Raw genomic sequence first — 20682 nt, 5'->3', positions numbered from 1 at the left:
ATGTACCTGCTCTGTACTCCGCAATGCCCTGTTGATGTTCTGATACTGCATTCTGCCCTCTCACATGCTGCCTCTGATGTACCTGCTCTGTACTCCGCAATGCCCTGTTGATGTTCTGATACTGCATTCTGCCCTCTCACGTGCTGCCTCTGATGGACATGTTCAGTGCTATGGACTGTTGTTGCACTTGGCCCCTCTCACGTGCTGCCTCTGATGGACATGTTCAGTGCTATGGACTGTTGATGCACTTAGCCCCTCCCACGTGCTGCCTCTGATGGACATGTTCAGTGCTATGGACTGTTGTTGCACTTGGCCCCTCTCACGTGCTGCCTCTGATGGACCTGTTCAGTGCTATGGACTGTTGTTGCACTTGGCCCCTCTCACGTGCTGCCTCTGATGGACATGTTCAGTGCTATGGACTGTTGTTGCACTTAGCCCCTCTCACGTGCTGCCTCTGATGGACCTGTTCAGTGCTATGGACTGTTGTTGCACTTGGCCCCTCTCACGTGCTGCCTCTGATGGACATGTTCAGTGCTATGGACTGTTGTTGCACTTGGCCCCTCTCACGTGCAGCCTCTGATGGACATGTTCAGTGCTATGGACTGTTGTTGCACTTGGCCCCTCTCACGTGCTGCCTCTGATGGACATGTTCAGTGCTATGGACTGTTGTTGCACTTGGCCCCTCTCACGTGCTGCCTCTGATGGACCTGCTCTGTTGGGCACAATGCCCTGTTGATGTTCTGATACTGCATTCTGCCCTCTGATGTGCTGCCTCTGATGTACCTGCTCTGTTGGGCACAATGCCCTGTTGATGTTCTGATACTGCATTCTGCCCTCTGATGTGCTGCCTCTGATGTACCTGCTCTGTTGGGCACAATGCCCTGTTGATGTTCTGATACTGCATTCTGCCCTCTCACATGCTGCCTCTGATGTAGCTGCTCTGTACTTCACAATGCCCTGTTGATGTTCTGATACTGCATTCTGCCCTCTCACATGCTGCCTCTGATGTAGCTGCTCTGTACTTCACAATGCCCTGTTGATGTTCTGATACTGCATTCTGCCCTCTGATGTGCTGCCTCTGATGTACCTGCTCTGTTGGGCACAATGCCCTGTTGATGTTCTGATACTGCATTCTGCCCTCTCACATGCTGCCTCTGATGTACCTGCTCTGTACTTCACAATGCCCTGTTGATGTTCTGATACTGCATTCTGCCCTCTCACATGCTGCCTCTGATGTAGCTGCTCTGGTGCCCACTTTGCCCATGCTCACGCATACACTGTGATTATACCCCTATTATGTACAATAAAGGTAGTCTATCAAGTCTAGTGGTTTGTCGTTGTCATTCATGCTTGCATACTACAAATGTGTATTTCTATTTGCTTCTCATCAGTGGTTTGGGTAACATGACACTCCCCCTCCCTACGTCACGACCCTTGCAGGTATTTCCCTCCATGCAGCCAATGGTCTGTGCCTTACCTGCGTCGGCGTCGATGGTGGGCCAAGACTAGGACGTGGTGGATCGCGAAGAGCATCGGGAAAGCGTGTAGCGCTGGGTCCATGGTGGCGAGCAGCTTGTGGTGGGTCTCTCTGCTGTGTCTCTTCCTCGCTGTGGGGAATCCGTCGTGTTCAGACAGGTTGTGTTTCCGCTGCGGTTTTATGTGTATTTTCCGCCATCTTGATTTGGGGGACGGTCTTAGACGTCAGTACGTACGGTGGAGCCTCCGGATGTGTTCCGTCCGCCGCGTGGTCGTGTGTAGTTCGACGGCGGTGCGTGCTTTTCCGTCGCGGACGGAAATTTGACACGTTTTCCTATCCTGATATGGCGGACGGAGTTTCCGCGGCAGGCGGACACGGAAAAGGCTTTTTCCGCCTACTCCAGGGCCGCGGTGGCTCTTCCGTCCGCCATCCTAATGAGCCCCTTAGTTAGGGCTTAGTTTTCTAGTCCTTATTTCGTTTATTACTGGAAAAAAGATTACGATGTTTGGTTAAGATAGCCATTTGTATTGCTAACATATTTTAAAAAGAGGTGTTTTTCTTCGAAAATGTTTTCTGGGAACCTGACATGAGCACAGACATTCTGTATTTATCAAAATTGAAGGCCCTGTAGTGTCCTGCGAGACAAGTTCTAGTGTCTCGACAGGCACTGGTCTAGTAGCCACTCCCCCTATGGGAGTGGACACACTGCACCCCACACCCATCCACCACCGGCGTCACGAGTGACGAGAGCCGGCTAATAAAGAGGCCCGGGTGCACGTGCTCGTGGCCAGAAAAGTAACCATCCCCACAGTGTCTGTCCTTTTGCAGCATGTGGGCCTAGAGCCCACAAAGCGACATTGGCGACGAGGGGGTCTGACCCCGCATCAGGGCTCGAGTCGGGGGTACACGCAGGTACACGACGTCCCCCCACTCTTTTCACAGGGTGGACGCCGTCCCCCCTGCGAAGAAAGTGAGCCCCACAGAAATATGCTGAACGTGTCCAGGTGTAATTTTCAGATGCCGGGACTCATTCAGCACCTGATGCCATGAGGTCATTTGCATATTTTCTTACTTGGTCAGTCCCCCCACTTCTTTTTATAGGACTTGTGCCTTGCCCCGCATGCATGCTGGTTGCCTCTCTGCTGTGCCTTGTGGAAGGGGATAATATAGCCCCAGGCAACCCTGATCACTGAGAGAGTGCTTCCGATGCAGTCCGCAGGCGATGCCTGTCCTGCCCTCCGTATTCAGCGGCCCCGAGGGGAGAAGGAAGAGGCTGCTCAGCTCCTGTGGTCCGAGGCCCCAATGTGATCAGCCTAGTGAGTAGCGGAATGAACGGACTGCAGTGCGAAACCGTAAGGAGGGGTCAGCGCCGACAGCAAAGCGTGACGGACCTCTCCCCATAACGCAAGACACTTAACTGCAGATGCCCCTGGACTGGAGATTCGCCCATGAGTTGCCCCCACCTGCAAGCGCAGCTTCCGATGAGGAGAGGAGTGCCATACCCGCAGCAGCTGTGAAGATGCCACAGTGCCCACACGCAGCGATACAAGTGCCCTGAAGAGAGCCAGCAGCGCCCCACAACTTCCTCCCTGGAAGCGAACACGTCAGAGTGAGTGACTGTGCCGGGGCGAGGGATTAGTCGCATAAGTGCCTCAAAGTCACCTACCGGCGTGGTCCAGGAGAAGCGGGACGGCAGATCGACGAGAGGCGCACCAGCGGCCTGACGGCGGGACATCTGTAAGTGAGAGGGGCAAGAGTCAGCCCAAGGCTGCTCCCCTGCCGTGGAGTGCTGTTTGCGGCCTGTACAACCACGAGAAGAAGTGACGAGGCCGGCAGCATCAGGAAAGCTGCTGGGGTCCAAGAAGGATATGCAGGACGCCACCCAGTGGCCGCCGGCACACACCGCACCCTGTTAAAGAAAGAAATACAGGCCGTGCCCTACCGGCATCTACCCCCCACAAGAGACACCGCAGCCTAGACCAGCCTGCTGAGGATAAAGCCAACGAAAGGCCGCAAAACACTCTCCACTGTTAGTGTACCTGCACTCACTGCCATAGTCACCCACTGCGACCCCAATGCCAGCATCGAGACGAGCGGTACGGTAAAGCTGCGCCAGCTGGAGAACACCTTTGAACACAGCGCCACCTAGCTGCCACATTGTACACTGCACACAGCTGAGGGACTGCCACGGTAATGAAGCGGCCCGAGTCGGACTCACTTACAGAAAGAAGCAGTGTATGCACACACACGAGGGGCCTGGGTGTGACAGAGAGCAAAGAGCCTGGTGCTGCCTGTAGTTGCATCAGGAAGACAACACCTGGCTCGTGAAGAAAAATCCGGATGACTCGAGCAGGCCCCCGTAATGGGTAAAGAGTTGCCACCATATACACCACTGCAGGTGCACACAACCACTGAACAGCCCACTGCGCAGCTCATTCACGAGGGGAAGAAAAAGTGGAATGCACTGAGCACTGCTCAAGATATCCCAGTAACAGACTGGTCAAGAGAGTGCCACATGGACTGCCTGTCAGTTTGAGAGGGAGAGACCAAAAACACCAAGGCAAGGACAGGCAGTGCCGCTGTGAAAGTCACTATGCCCCGACTCTCAGCACCTTGAGAAAGAGAAAACGCAGCGCCAGTTAATGTGCTACTCACAGAACTGAGAGTGACAAGATGTCCAAAGCTGCCCCAGCTCACAAAAAAAAAATCATCAACCTACCATGAGCAGCACGGCTTTAGGAGGCAGCAAGCCCCCTAAAGCACAAAAGAAGTGGGTGCAGAGTGCACAACTACCAGTGGCAGACAGATGCAACAGCAAGCAAGTGTTTGGCACCACACCCCCCCCAGTGGTGAACAGACGTCACCAGCTCTACATTTTTTTTAACTCTGTTGGTGTAAGAAAAGAGCACTTTTGCCACCTCTGCAAAGCATGGGGAGAGACGGACATACCCCGTAGGGGGGCCCTAGAAATGCAAAGCCAAACACAAGCAGCAACGACAGCTACCACCAGCCATTATAGAGGATCCACAAGACAGTAACGTCTCAAGGTAGCCATCCCCGCCAAAGGCACAAGAAAGACTGGTGCAGAGCACGCACCACCAGGGGCTGCCCAACGCCATCACTGGTGACAAGAGTGCGACACATGCCCCTGGCGGTGAATGGCCTCCACCGCAAGGAGGAAGAGCAGGCACACCAGGTGCCAGAAGAGGGCACCCAAGAAAAGACGAAGCATGTACAGTCCGAGGTGCGTGGGACATGCACCCTGAAGCGTGCCAGCAAGGGTAAATGACCAGGAGGGAAGGAGACCTCTCCAAAGAAAAGAAGCACTGCTTTAATCAGCAGGGAGATCCTATACATCTCCACAGCAGCAACAGCAACGGAACCCGGAAGGGGCCAAATGCAGCACAGTGTCCTCCCTCACAATGCCGCAAGCAGGAATCGTCAGTGACCCAAGGCTCACAAGAGGAGAGTCGTACACCACACATGGCCAGCCGCCGCCACAGCTCACCACTGCCCGTGGAAGTCATTCCCTGGAGAGGGAACACCCGGAGTAGGAGTGTTGAGAAGCTGCCTGAAGAAGGAGCACCCAAGATGAGTGGCTGCTTGCCATGCAGCCGAGAAGAGCGACTGAAGATTCGCCCATATGGTCCGGAGACCAGTGAAGTTAATAGGCCCGTTGGCCTTGTTGGAACATGGTGCATGTCACAGCACCCGGAGAAGAAGCAGAAGAGTGGAAACCATGTCACCTAGAAGAAGCGGCACAGATGCAGGTGTGTCAAAGACAAAGAGAGGAGAAGCACGAGGACTCGTAGCAATACAACCCAAGAACACCTCTAAAGACACCAGACAGACACCAAGGCGGACCGACGGCCCTGCCGACAACACTAAGGATAACCACACGAAAGCGGCAGCAAGTGAGAACCGAGTCTCATCCCACCACTTTCCCAGGTGAGCGTCAATCGGCGTCCCTGGACACAGGCTCAAGGGAGAACCAAGAGTAAGCCGCAGCAAGCGCAAACTGGGTCTCATCCCAATGCGTCTCCAGGTGAGCGTCAATCGGCGTCCCCGGATACAGCCTCAAGGGAGAACCATGAGTAAGCCGCAGCGAGCGCAGACCGAGTATCATCGCAAAGTTTCCCCAGGTGAGCGTCAACCGGCGTCCCTGGATACAGCCTCAAGGGAGAACCGAACACAAGCCACAGCAAACACAAACCGTGTATCATTCCAACCCCTCGCCAGACGATCGTCCACCCCAGAGTGTCAGCAGTCTAAGTCAAATGGCATCCCTGCTCCTGACTGCAGATGCCATGGGTGAAGTTTGGTATCAAGTGTCTTTCCTCACACCGTCAGTGATCCCAAGCCAGGCAAGAGAGGATCCGCACACTACGTGTCACGCCATCACTGAAGCTCAACCTCAACAAGGCGGAGGCACAGGGCTACCAAGTCCCTCCTGACATCCAACTCTCCTAGCACGTCACCACCACTTGTCATCCTGAGTCACCACATGGCTGGCAACCGCCATCACGCCAGCCATCACCACATGCGTCAAACACCACTCCCAGAGTATCGATGGACTGGAGTCACACGCTGTTGCCACACCAGCCAAGAGAAGAGTCCAGAGTCTACTTGTGAACCAGGCACACTCCTGAACCACAGCAGCGAGAGCAAGCATCGGCCAAGACACCTCCACCCTAGAGGGGTGTGCGTGCGACCAAGCAACGGCTCCTAGGTGGTCCTGCAGCTGCCCCAGTCGGCACACAAGTGGCCCCAGCGTAGCCCTCCTGCAGTCCCGCAGCAACCCCGGCAATGGGCCTCTCCAGACTGGAGAGTTAAACGAGACTTTCCCCTACTGACGGCTCAGCGGTTACAGCCAAAAGGGTCCACAGAGACAAGTGATCAGGCAACACCTCCACTAACTGTCACCATGAACTCAGTCCATGCTCATGACGCATCCCAGTGAAAGAACTGTTTGGATTCACCACAGACCGTCACCGATGTCAAAAAAAGGGAAGTCGTGCAAGACATGTCATCACAAGTGAACTGTCGCTATGCAGTGGACGTCTTTAAGCCAGCGGTCGTGTCCTGAACCGGTCAGGTTAAACTACGAGCGCCAACCGAGAAGGGCCAGCTGCAGGCACAGTCATCAGCCTACGTCTGGCGTCTTCCTGCCATCTATCTCAGAAGACTGATGGACCCTGTGGTGTTTCAGTTAATTGTTTTGTCCCCACAGGGTGGACCAACATTTTGTTTGTTCTTTAATAAAGTTGGAAAGGAATGTAGTGTCCTGCGAGACATGTTCTAGTGTCTCGACAGGCACTGGTCTAGTAGCCACTCCCCCTATGGGAGTGGACACACTGCACCCCACACCCATCCACCACCGGCGTCACGAGTGACTTGAGCCAGCTAATAAAGAGGCCCGGGTGCACGTGCTCGTGGCCAGAAAAGTAACCATCCCCACAGTGTCTGTCCTTTTGCAGCATGTGGGCCTAGAGCCCACAACGCGACAGGCCCCATGATGTATAAAAAGCATCTCGGTTTTCTGCAATTGTTCCACAGTTGCAGATCTTACCCATTTCTCTTGCATTATTTCTAAAAAGCAAAATTATTTTGTTAAGTTTACCTCGATGGCGCCTACACAGCACTTAGGTCATACAATAAAAATGGATCATTGTATCTTAATATTTTGTGGTAGCACAATTAGATTGGAGCGGGTGACATACCAGGCATCAATCCCCGGCATTCATAATAGAAACACGCAGTGTATGAAGGGGAGCAATTAATCAAAGCCTTTCCCACACATCCACAGAAAAAAGACACAAAAGGCATTCACAAAGACAGACTCACGGACACACACACACTTAATAGCTTTAAGATGCATGTGGAAGAAACAATTAAAAATGTTTATCCAAATACGTACATTTAAATTAAATTATACATTTCTTTTATGAAGATCACATTGATACAGAAACCAGCAGCTACAGAGAAGAAATTACATATCATATTCCCATGTCCTCTACGAAAACCTTCCACTAGAACAGGATTAAACCAGTGACACATGGAAACTCCGGAAAACCACTGAGCCATGCAGTCAATTACGAGAGCAAGTTGCATCAAAAGAACATCACAAACAATAAAAATAAAAACTGATATGTTGCACATAAAAAGCAGCATGTCGAAGAACACATAGACTGCCTCTTACTTTTTTGACCAGAATATAGTAATCAAAAATTGCTGTAAAAACTTGCAAAGGGATTTCAACTGCTCCAGATAATTTCTTTTTTAGTTTGTCCATTTTGCTTATCAAACATTCTGGCTCGTCTCCTTTGAGCTTTCCAAGAGATGTCATAACACCGTCAGTTCGATCAATCAGAGCCTGGAAAATGAAGAAGTTACAATGTATTTTTAGAGACAAAGGCTATAATCTTCCTCACGTCATGAATTTATAATTCGTTTTATGGTTATATTTCATCAAACATAATGCTCACGATGATCGCTTGTGTGTCAGTAACCATACAAATCATGTGGCTTTTATTCCCATTTTCTAATTGCAAGGAGAACCCACTCTCTTTGTTTACTTATCGATTTGCAGTCATATTTTCTTTCTTTTGTATGTAGAAATTAAACCGTGCTTTTGAAAGAATTAGACGAAGGAAAATAGTCTATCGTCTACCCTAAAATGGAAACTAAATTAAAATGAACATCAGCACAGGGGACAAGCTACTCAAGCTGCCAGCGTGGAGAAGACACAGCCCACTTGATATGCAGGCATCCTCTTTTAGTGGCTTCTCCTCCAATACCAATACACAGAGGTAGGTGCAGATACAATTATTTTACTATTTTCTCACCAATGAAGTGCATTTTGTAGAAGAAGCATTTAAGTACACGTCTTAAAAATCGACATTTGGATCGCAGCCTACCTGATAACATATATTTTGATTTATAATTTAATGACACCCTTTATTTACAAGATAGGGTGGAATCTATATTGCATTTATGCATAATAGTCAACTTGGTATGTTCTTATGTAAGCAGGTAATCTCTATCGACAGCATGCTGTCACTTCTATATCCCGGGTTTCCTTAGCATCAAGACATTTTTCAATGCTCAGAGTACTTTTCTTGGTCCAATTCCCTAAAGCTACGGTGGCCCTGGATGCCATGGTCTCTTGATGAAAGAATTCGTTTTGTGGTCTGATTATAGTGTTGCCTTTTTTGGAGACCTGGAAAAGCTTAAAAGCATGGTTTCTTCTGGTACCTCAGCAATCAAGGCTCCTGATATATTACAGGCCTTTATGGCCTTGTGACATGATGAAGTGTTACAACCCTCAGAATCTTTATGCCTTGATGCTCACTGGTACCCTTGGCCCTATCACCCTATGGTATTCTACAACTATAAGCCACCTAAAAAATATAGACCTTCATGGTCCTTGGGTTCTTAGGTAAACCAATTATCTGTGCACCACCTAAGTAGCGCTTAAAATATGTCTCAGGCCCGCCACTGCAGAGCCTGTGTGTGCATCTTTATTGCCACTGTGAGTTGCCATTTAGAACCTTTTACCAAGCCCTAAACTCCCTTTATATTACACATACATCACCCATAAGGTAGGCCCTAGTTAGCCCATAGCAATAAAAGGTAGGACATGAACTTTAAAGTTTTTTATTTCCTCTCAGTGAAAAATACCTACATTCGCTTTCACTACTAATGTGAGGCCTACTCCTCGCATAGGTTAACATTGGAATTAGTTAATACACTTTTAAGCTGTAATGCCTGATTAGGAAGGAGTAGCTGGATCATGTTTTATATCTTTAGAATGGTAATGATAAATCCGCTTTACTAGTAAAGTTGGATTTAACATTACTATCTTAGAAAGGCCACTTTTAGAAAATGGACACTTCTCTGCTTTACAGCTCTGTGTGCCTGCATCCTCTCTACAATACATGTTTTGAGTGGGTGACAACTACACTTTGAGCATTCCCTCAAGACAGCCACAGACACAAGGAAGGTTAGGTGTGTTTAAGTATCCATCTGCATTCTGATGGTTTTTCCTGGGCAGGAAGGGAGGGAGGAGCTGACACTTAAACCTGAAAAGGCAGTGTCCTGTCCCTACACAAGCTATGATTACCATCTACAGCTAGTCTGAAGCAATAGCTAGGAAGAAAGGGCTCCTGTATACTTCAAAGACCCTTCTTTGAAGTCACCCCCACTTCAAAGGCACAACTGGGGATACGTACTGGGTCTCTAAACCCCAACAAATCAATCAGACAATTCCGGACCTGTACCTGAATTCTGTCAGAAGAACTACTGTGCTGCTTCGAGGACTGACACACTGTTGGACTGCTGATCTGTAAGACCTGCTTTTCTGCAGTGCTGCCCTGCTTCTCTCTGACCCTGCTGAGGGAGAGCTGGACTCTGCCTTGCTACTGAAGTGATCTCCAAGGGCTTGTTGGCAGGCCTCTTGTTGCATGAGACTCAAGACTATCAAAGTCTCTACACCTGCTCCTGTGACTGGTTATCTGGAAGTGGACCCAGATACTTGCACCAGAGAAATAAACCAATCTCCAGTCTGAGTATAGCAAAACTGGTAAATCGACCCTGTTGCAGGAGTAGAATGAGCCCATTAATCTTGGAACCAACGCATCGCCTTGAATGCCTGACAAATCGGAATTGCGCATCACCGTGGACAGATCGACAGATCCCCTCAACTGTGTGGAGAAACCCGGTCCATCATAATTCAGAACCAATGTATATCAGCTCAGTGCTTTGTCTTTGGAACCGACACATTGCCTCTATTGTGGGCTCGCCATTGCCGCATCGCTTGTCTGCACCCCGCATCTCGCAGTTGTGACCAGGATCAAGGTACTCTGTTCATTGGGCCTGCGTTGCCCCTGTCCTCAGCCTGTGCTCCATCCCAATCAGCCTGAACTGTTGCCTTTGCCCTGGTCCAGCATGACCAGATAACTCCTATTGGCACTTATTGTTTCTAAGTGCTAGAACTCTTTTTATTCTTTAAAAATTCTTAATTCAAATTCTACTTTGTGGATTTTTGTTTTTTTCATCTTGATTTAATTATACATTTATTGTCTATTTTTCGAAAACAGTACGGAGTATTTTTGTGGTGTTTTAATTGTGTTATTGTGTGTGGTGTTGCACAAATACTATACACATTGCCTCTTTAGAATAGCCTGTCTGTTCTGTGCCAAGCCACCAGAGGGTGAGCACATATCCTTTAGTCTGTATCCTACTTACCCTGGCTAGGATTGTGGTTCCAGCTTGGACAAGGTACATACTTCTGCCTACCAGAAACCCAATTTCTAACACTTTATTTGAGGAACCAGAGATTCATTCTTGGATTCAGGTTCCTCTTCGTGATTTGATGATGTCTATTCCCAAATTAGTTTGCACTGCATGCAAGCAAATAGGAGAAAACATTGTTATCTTCATTTTGTTGTGCCTCAATTAACACCACAGAATCATGGTAGGGCAGTCTTTCTATATTCCCTAAGGGTTTTGTCAGCAATGAGCCTACAATTATTTTGCTGCAGATATTAGACTGGTTGAAAGAGCCGGATCCACATGAGATGGGAGTGAATTACATTTTGTTTTGAGGTTGAAACAAATGGGAAACACACAGTGGAGCAGGCTGCTTTATGTGTTCTATTTAAAGCCACATGATTTAACAAATCTATGACAGATCTGTATCAGATACTCATGTATCTATACACTTAGGCCCATATTTATCAAACATTTATGCAGAGTGCAGCACACTTGGAAAGAGGAAACAAGAACGAGAAATAAAGATATTTCTCCTTGTTGCATCTCTGGTGGGGAGGCGTAACATACTGAAGCATTTCCAGGTCTACCAATGTTGGTAAATATGGGAATGTGTCAGAATCCATGGGTGGATGAGTGGGAACACCCATGTTTTGCCCATGGCATTCCTCTTTGCCTCAGAGTAACGCAAGACAGCGATTTGCTCTGCCTTGCGTTACTCTAGATTTATCAAGCATGGCTTGATAAATCTCAAGTAGGTTTTGTGTCACCCTTGCATCCTCTTGCTTGGTGTAAGGGTGATGCAAAACCTTGATACGTATGCCCCTTAGTTACTGTAAATCCTGTTTCTTAAGCTATAATGAAACTCAGGTGACACCAGTGGGAGCCCAAGTAAGACCATTTTGTAAGAGGAAGGGCCTCATGAATTTAGCAATTTCAGCCATTTATCATTTCTGGGGCCTTGACCAATTACAGAAAATGAGACAGTTTACAACAAAACTCAAATTTCAAACAGATCTGATGTACTGCTTAAGAAATTAATTATGATCCTGGCTCTGAAGCTCTGTGGTGAAAATCATCAGCTTCAATATCCTTTATAATAGATTCTATTGTATGATATTGAGAAACAAGTATAGGCTGAAACCAAAACCCTTTATGTCAGTCGGTGAAACATATTATAGTGTTTTTGTGGTCTCACCATTGCTGGACCATGCACCTTTGTAACATATTCGTCTTTCAAGGTTTCGGCCTCCGTTGTGCTGCTGCCAATCCGTACTGCATAATTCCCCAGGTATTCCACCTGTGCTGAAATCAATTCTATAACCTACTCAGAATTAGAGACATATTAAGAAGTTACATCTAAAAGAAGAAAACGTTTTTTTAATTAATCATTTTAATAATTGTGCTAATTATTAAATAATATAAGTTGCATTTTGTTTACACGATTAATCCATATAAACTTACAATGCAAATATTATAATAAATTACAAAAATACATAAACATAGCCATCATGGCTTAGAACATATTAACAGATTCACGCGAAGAAAATTGCATATGAAAATAAAGTGAAGGATTTTCTAGTTAACACGGTTAAAAAATAACAACTGCATTTCGCCTATGTTGGTTTCCCCTTCTATATTAAATTTCTTCCAAACTATATGATTTGATGTTTGAGGTAGAGTACACTGAAACTTCTCATGCAAAATGGATTCTGGCTCAGCCATAGTCATACATGCAAACGTTTTAGAAGAGGAAGGTGGGAGATAAAAAAAATTGAGGAATGTATTTCTCCCATTGACTTCTAATGAAGGAGAAGCAATTTCAGACGGGAGACAGTCAAAATGAAGCTTATTTTTTTAAATACATTAACTGTGTACAGCAAGATAACAAAGACAATCATTACAAGTATAACTTCGGGATCCTAGAGAAAGAGTTGTGTTCGGGAGAATAGCTCGATATTGATAGTTATTAGACATTGTTTGGAGTCGACCCGGTTGGGAAACCTGTGTGACCTCTTCGCAGATTCCAGGCCTGTGGCCGTGCATTGTCCCCAGATATCCCTCTGGTTAGTTCCCTTGCTTCCTTTCATGGGCCCCTGATTTTGCCAAATATCTGCTAGCAAACACCAGTCTATGTTTTGAGCCCATTGGTTCGTACTGGGAGGCCTCTTGCTGCCCCATGCCTCCATAATTTCCTTCCTGGCCCACTATTAGTGCATTATCACAGGATAGGAGCGAGTACCTTGGTAACGTCTACCATCCCCCAGATACCCAGGCATACTGTCTGTGCCAATAGATTGACAGGATCTCCCACTGCCTCCTTGAGATGCCCCTGTATGGTCTGCCAAAAGGCCCCCAGTCTCTGGCAGTTCCACAGGGTATGTACCAATGTCCTTTTTTGGTTGCATCCTCTTAGGCATCTGTCATTGGGAAGTCTGCCTATAGCGTGGAGTCTAGTCCTTGTGTAATATGACCTACGCAATATGTTGAGTTGTATGAGGCAAAAGTCAGTCCTAATCCCCACCTCCCTTGGGTATCTGCATGCCTCTGCCAAGTCTGCTTCAACAATCATGCCCAAGTCTCATGCCCATCCGTCCTTCAATTGGTCTAAGGGCTGCATGCAATTCCCGACTAGGGTTGCATAAATAATAGAAATCCCAAGGGGGCATAGGGGGGCTTCCAATAGTCTGTATTCTAATGGAGTCTCTTCCACAAACTGCTATAGGTGTCCATTGTGGCTGTGAAGGGCATGCCTAAGCTGCAGGTAACGGAATCTCCCGGAATCTGCTAGCTCATATTTTGCTTGGAGGTTTTCGAATGACAACATACCTGGTCCATCTCATATGTCCTCAACTTTGGAGATTCCGATTAAGTTCCATAGCGTTATTTTAGGGTAATTTTTCTGTCCCATGCCATCACTTTGGTTGCCTTCTTCCATGTCTGTAGAGTGCCCTCAGATAGCCCCTTTGGGGCAGCGCTCTCCTATATGCCATTAACACCTGATCCCACTGCTTCTCAAATGCCCAGTCATTAATTACCTATCGTCAAGTAGTATAATTTAAGATTGGGCAAGCAATGCCCCCGGGAAACATCCTTTACAACGCAACTTTTACCACGCAGTGCCTTTACGAAACAACTTTTACAACGTAAACCATTACAACGCATTGCGCTGGGGGGCGCTCTAGGATAGGGAATAGATTTAATTTACTATCCAACACCTTCCCTACTATCCACGGGGACTGGAGTTGGAATAGTAAATTAAACTATTCACTATCCAGCGCCCCAAAGCACTATGCGTTGTAAAGGTATTCGTTGTAAATACCGCGTTGTAAAGGCATGCGATGTAAAAGCATGCGTTGTAATGTCATACATCCAATGCCCCCTCATATGACTCTCTCGTGAGGCGGGTGTCCAGTGCTATCCTTGGAATACCCCCGTCTCATAATAGTGTCTTAGTGGCTGTCTGCATTGCCATGGAAGAATTCCTCAGGGATTTCATTTGGTGTATTTCGTAATATATAGAGGAATTTTAATACGAAAATCATTTTGTAGAGCTCTGACCTACGCATCAAGGATATCAGCAGCTTCCACCATCTGGTAAGATCTGCCTTATAACGACGAAGCAAATTTTCTAGGTTCTGAGCATAAAAGTCTTTAGGACCATTTGTGATAAATATGCCTAAGTATTGGAAGCTTGACATTGACCATTGCAGGGGGCAGTCCCACTTCTCCGATGTGCGCCAGTCCATACGTGAATATGCCACCGACTTATGCCAGGTTATGTTGATCTCATAGTATCATAAAAATATTAAGGAATTTCAGCACGAGGGGGATGGACCACAATGGGTCCGCTAAATACAATAAGAGATCATCAGTATAGAAGGAAATCACATCCTCCTAATCGGAGTCCCAGTGCAAGCCCCGTAACAGGGTATCCCTTCTAACATATTCCACTCTGGGCTCTATTGCCAATGCAAACAGTAAGGGAGATAGCGGGAATCCCTGCCTGGTTTCCCTTCCCAGTTAGAACTCCTGCAATAATTTCCCATTAATGCACACCTTAGCCAGAGGTGCAGTGTACAGCAGTCTGACCCAGTCCATAAACACTGAACAAACACGTATGTTCCCTAAGAGCAATCAGGCATGGTCATTAGAGCGAATTGAATACCTTTTAAGTGTCCAGTGATAAAATCACCACTGGTTCTTGAAAAACACTTGTTCTTTCAAATATACCATACAGACGTCTACGCTTATTTCTTGTGGCATAAACCCAGACTGGTCCCTATTAATCAATCTGTCGCTCATCTCATACAGGCAGGTAGTTAGCACTTTTGCCAGTATTTTAGCCTCTATATTTAATTTGGGAAATGGCCCTATAAGAGGCACAATCTCCCGGCCCCTTCCCCTCTTTATGGATTAGGGCAATGTGGGCCACTTGGTTGTCTTTCGGGAAACTCCCAATGGCCAATGTGTTGCGATACATACAAAGAAAGTGGATAACCCTGTTGTCTCCCCAGGTATCTGAAAAAATCTGCCGGAAGGCACTGGAGCCCATAGTTGCCCTCCCCTAAAGTTGATGCGAGGCCTCGGCAGTCTCTGTCACCTCCAGATCCCGGTTTAAAGTGGCCTTATCCTCTGGTGCGAGGGCGGGGTTAGGGATACTGCCAATGAAGCTCTGTAGTTAATCATTTGTGTACTGATGCCTGGTAGAGTAGAGGGCCTCTGGTTATTCTGTGAACCAATCTGCTATTTCTAGGGCCATGTCAACTTTCTGCACAGTTGTCATGGCCACCTGCTGCATCCATCTCGGCCTTTCCTCATGGTGTGTAAATAAAGAAAGGAGCTTCCCTGTCTGTTCTCAACCTCGCATATTCTATACTACGTGACCCTGAGTTGTTTTCACACCTCATCTTCCTCCCTCTGTCTGTAGTCTTTTCACAATAGCACAAGACAATGTGCCAACACAGGTATCAGATTGTCCTGGTAATTCTCCTTCCCTTGCCATAAGCGTTGCTCCATGTCCCCCAGCTTTTGTGTTGCCTATTCTGTTTCCTGTATATTCTAGAAATCAAATAACTCCATATTACTGTTTGGGACGACTCCCACACTGTTGCCTCAGACCCCACTGAGCCAGGATTGTCAGTGAAGTAATTCTCCATAGCCTCTCCTTATGTCTCAGTCCTAGATACACCAAGGATCCAGGCACTTCTTGAACGTAGCGAAATCAGAACAGGTACATATGTGGAGAGACAGTTTGTTCCAGTGGAATGGACCTAGAAGGATCTTCCACCGTATCTGGAGGTGCGAATGCGTGAAATTTTAAGAGCGGTTTTATTTGTGGACCTGAGCAGTCTGGTGGGCAGGTAGTGATGAGAGATGGGAAGGGCTTTGTTTACTGCCTTTTGGGTCAGGCAGCTTATCTTACAGATTATTTGTTTCCTGATGGGGAGCCTGTGCAAGGTTTTTAGAATAGGGGCGGCTGAGAAGGGGGAGGGCAAGTTACAAATTTCATAGTGGCTGTATTCTGCATGCCTTGCAGTTTGGATAGCAAGGAGTCATTTGCTACCACTAACAATGCAATCCCATACTCCAGGCAACTGGTGATTGCTGCCTGGACTAACGTCTGTCTAGAGTCAGATGGAAGCCACAGTAAGACTTACCATAAGTGCTGCACTGTGCGAAGCAGGTGCACAGTTGGTATTAACTTGGCCATTCATGCAAAAAGTTTGGTAGATCTTAACACCAAGATTTTCACCACCAGTTTTAGAGAGGAGGTAAGACCAAATTCTGTAGGCAACTAGTCACCCAACCAGAGCTCCTGTGCTTTACTAAATAGTATTAGCTCAGTTTTCTTGCCGTTTAGTTGGAGTTAGCTGAGCTCTCACATTTTCTGGATCTGATTTAAAAGATACGACCTCAACTCTATGTGAACTCACTATATGTTCTAGAGGCGCTCTAAAGGTGTTAAAGAGTGTTGGGATCTGACAGGAACCCTGAGGGACGATAATTTGCACAATAGTTGGAGTAGATCTGTTTCCACTAACAGTACTATCTACACTAGAAAATATAATGGGATAAATTCATATGTTAAAGTGCTAGCCAGCAAACAATGTTACAAAACACCTCCAAACACCTCCAAACCCAATTGAGATCAACAAACACAGCCACATTCTACAATGCTTATTGGTGATGATTGTAGAAATACAGGACTAGTATTGAGAACTGAGTTTTCCCCTACACTAAATGTTAGTTTTACCCGTAGCACATGGGAAGGAAATTTGTAAATAGCCGAATGAGAGACTTGGTTAATAGTCAAGGAGTAGGGCTCGTTAACAAATGGTCATTTGACTTAGAAATACATCATACTAAAGGCAAAACTTATAAATTGAATATCACATAGAAGCAGGGTGTCTTAATTGTTAAAATAGTGTAGCTGTAACATAATGTATGTGATTTGTACCTGCTGGGCCTCCCGTTTGCACTCCATATTCTCCACTGAAACCTGTGCTTTGGAAAGAGCCTGATGCCGCAGTAACTCTAATTTATCGACGGCAGCTTTTATTCTAAACAAAGAAACACATCACACAAAAATAACTCGTGTATTTATATTCACTTTTGAACATTTCAGTAGCACATTCTTATCAATGCTTAGTACACATGATACATTCTAATGAGAATAGTTTAGTTGAACATTGATCCAACATCAGGTAAGGAGAACTATAGGAGTACCAGAAGTGACGGCAAAACTTTAAAACTGCTTCCCCCCATAGTGAGATCTTGTCAATGGGAACATGTAATGTTTGACCCAGATGACATCACAGGATGTGGTATCACACAAAGTTTAACCTGATGGCATCACGGAGATGCCAAGTTAACATGGTCATGTAATCTCACCTGAACAGAGCAGAGGCAAATTAGTTATGGTGGTACGATCATACGCCAAGGATACTCCAGTCATATGCCAGGGAGAGAAGCAATTATATGTCAGTAAGCTGCCATCACATACTAGATTCACTACTATTATATGTCACTGAGTGCAGCCAGCAAGCACCAAGAGCAGAGGCCCCTTTTTCTCAGATAGGGATGAGCTTGTTTTTACACTTAATTCCAGGGTTGCTGATATATTCCATAGACTTGCGGCCTTTGCCTCTCCTGTTTAATGTGAGAAATACTATGGACGCATGCACATTTTTTCCCTTCCTACTGAGATTGTTCTTCCTTTAGGACATGGCTGTGGCTATATGACTGCCGCCCTTTGTGGTTTATGAGGCCTCTCAAGAATCTCACTTATTCGCAGATTAAGACAGTGGTGTAGCAGTTATTGCCTCTGATTGAATAGGAAGCTAGAGTTCAGATAGCAACTGAGCCCAGCATTTAAATTTTAGATAAGAGTGAAAAGAGGCTAAACACAAATAGAGACAGTAACATGTACTCACTTATGCAGAGACTAATCTACATTAAGCTAAATTGTCTCTATTTATAATTAATGGAAATAGTGACACATGGTGGAATAATTGGAAAATAAGCTAAAGCTACGTGAACTGAATCCCAAACTGAATGTGTGGGTCCTGGCCCTTTTAAAGATATATTTTCTTTGGCACATTCAACATCACAAGTTATTTTAGGCAGTAGCCTCAGGTAACAGGTTATGGGCCTTGCTGTTGTACCTGCCTTTTACTTTGGGTTACTTCCCACTCCCAGAATCATCAAGTTTCCTAACATCATAAAAAGTGTAATGGTGGGAAATGAGAATGTTGTGATTCAGTTATTAAGTGCACATTCAGTGCCTTTACGGTTTGCCTTATAACCATACCATACCATCAGCAGCTATCATAAAAGTTTTAGTTGAATCATTGTTATGGGTTAGATCTAAAATAAAATTAAACGTCTGAGTTCTTCCATTATGGTGACCTAAGCAACCATAAGGCCTTTAATATGTTGCCCATGAACTCATACACAAAGTCACAGAAGTAATCACAAATTACACCATTCATGACTTCAGAGAAGTCACCCAATCTGACATCACCATTGACATTACCAATGATGACATTACTAAAGTTGCTCAAGAGGAAGCTTCCAATAATTAACTTGCTGAACCCTTAGGCTCATTCAAATGGGTGTGGGTGCAGAAAATTGTGTTTGGCCAAGCCCTGTACTGAATGGGAAGTAGCAGGACATCAAGAATGTCTTTCAGACATTTATGCCCATACGCAATACATACAGGGAATTATAGTGCAATGTAGCCAGTGAAAGTCAGTTTTGTAGGTTTTGGACTATAATTAGGAGCATTTACTTGGTTTGGTTATGATATGAACTCCCTGACCCATCTGTCTGGGTTGCATACTGAGGGCACGGCAGGCACTGCACCCAGTATTCCTGCCCTCAAAACCCACTGCACAGGTGTGGTATTCCATCTCTCATGTTCCATTTAGAATTGTTATGATTCTTCCTCCTGTTACATTCTTAGATGTGTAATGTTCTGTCAAGCTTCAGTTGAGCTTGTGTACTTATCTGTGGTGGTTGTACAAGCTGTCTCCTGAGAATAAACCTCTGTACAAGTCATCCCTGCTTCTGAGTGATTTACCACAACAGGCACTTGATGCAGTGCATTGCCTTGGCCATTTGCTGTGTCCAGTCCCTATATTCCCGGTGCACGATGTGTACCTTTTGGTAATACAAATATCTTAAAAACTATACTACTATTTTTCATCACCTGCGTAACTTTGTCCTCTTTTCTTCGACCCAAATTCCAAATTTAAATGGAAGAACGTAGTTGACCGTATTAGATGTCTGTCAAATGTTGTGCAGATTTATTGAATAATATCATGAAACTTAGCAGTCCAAAATGTTCATACCCTTAGTCAACCCAACTGAGCCATAAATAACTCCATCCAGTGTATATAATACTGAAGAAATATAGCTAAAAAGCAAAGTTAGGGTGCTGCCTCAAACTCGTCAAACCATTAAAATTCACCAGTTATGATTAGCAAAACACACCATAACTCGTGCTATCGGCCATGCTCCAAGCACCAATTTGTCAGAGGTACAGAAACAAACAAAAGAGCAATCAAGACATGGCACGTGGTGCGAGTTATGCTGTGTGTTGTGAGCGTGGCTAACCTTAACTGTTTTATTTCAGTAGTTTGTCAAGTTTGAGTCAGAACAATAGCTCGCTTTTTAGCTGCGTTTTTTAATGAATTACTTAATTTTCAACACCTGCTTTACATGGCCTTTGGGCATCCAAAAGTCGTTGGAGTCCAACTGAATGCTGGGCATGGTTTTTGACCATGTTCAGCTGTAGTTGGGTGCAAGGGCTGTTCTGTGGACAGGTGCTTAATCTGAGAGTGTGCTGCACAGCCTGGGCACAAGGACTGCCTGCCGCTAGAACCAATATCCCAACTCCTGCCTCCCAAGCTAAGACAGACACTGATATTAGTGTCTGGCTTTGCTTGTGTTTTCTTTTTTAACACTGCATGAAACTCACAAGTGGAATCGACATTTTATGCCAAGACAGGAGGCTAGCATTATGCATGTTCAAAGCTTTGTAGCGCCCTGTTGGAAACATGATCTTTAGGTCTCAAATAAAATCTCCAGAAAGCATCAGCATTACTCAAATCAGCCACTTTTAAAATCTTTAATCTCGCACCATTCAAATAAGCTTTACCAACCACAGCACTTCTAACAGAATGTGATTTGAAATGTGATAAATTCACTCCTGACTCCTTCATAACTAACTCACCCATCTCGCAGTTGTTGCAGAAGTAACCCCTCTAAAGGGCTTAACATATGATTTTAGAAGTTGATCAACTCCATAACTTCTATTCTCTTTCACTCTAGCTTCATACTCTTGTAAACAATTAACCACACATAATTTTGGATTTTATCAAATCTTGAATAGAAAACAGCCATCACCATGGTCTTGGTTCTTTTCCAAA

At 45.8% G+C, this 20682-nt stretch overlaps 1 protein-coding gene and 1 long non-coding RNA gene across 6 annotated transcripts in view; one reads left to right on the top strand and one right to left on the bottom strand.

Moving 5' to 3' along the window:
• Window positions 1-3560, bottom strand: part of LOC144762887 (uncharacterized) — a 258891-nt gene extending 255331 nt beyond the window's left edge. For 4 of the 5 annotated variants that reach the window (XR_013596158.1, XM_078648182.1, XM_078648185.1 and 1 more), the window contains exon 1: window positions 1478-3542. The gene's annotated coding sequence lies outside the window, so the exon portion shown is untranslated. Of the gene's footprint in view, window positions 1-1477 lie in introns of all 5 variants that reach the window. The other variant, XM_078648184.1, reaches the window with a different exon arrangement.
• The window catches only part of LOC144762888 (uncharacterized), a 438864-nt gene that overhangs the window by 295120 nt on the left and 123062 nt on the right, over window positions 1-20682 (top strand). The gene's annotated exons all lie outside the window — the stretch shown is intronic.

Source organism: Lissotriton helveticus, chromosome 6 (genome assembly GCF_964261635.1).
Source record: "Lissotriton helveticus chromosome 6, aLisHel1.1, whole genome shotgun sequence".
NCBI lineage: Eukaryota > Metazoa > Chordata > Amphibia > Caudata > Salamandridae > Lissotriton > Lissotriton helveticus.
The sequence above is the reverse complement of the archived record's forward strand: the minus strand, read 5'-3'. Positions and strand labels throughout refer to the sequence as shown.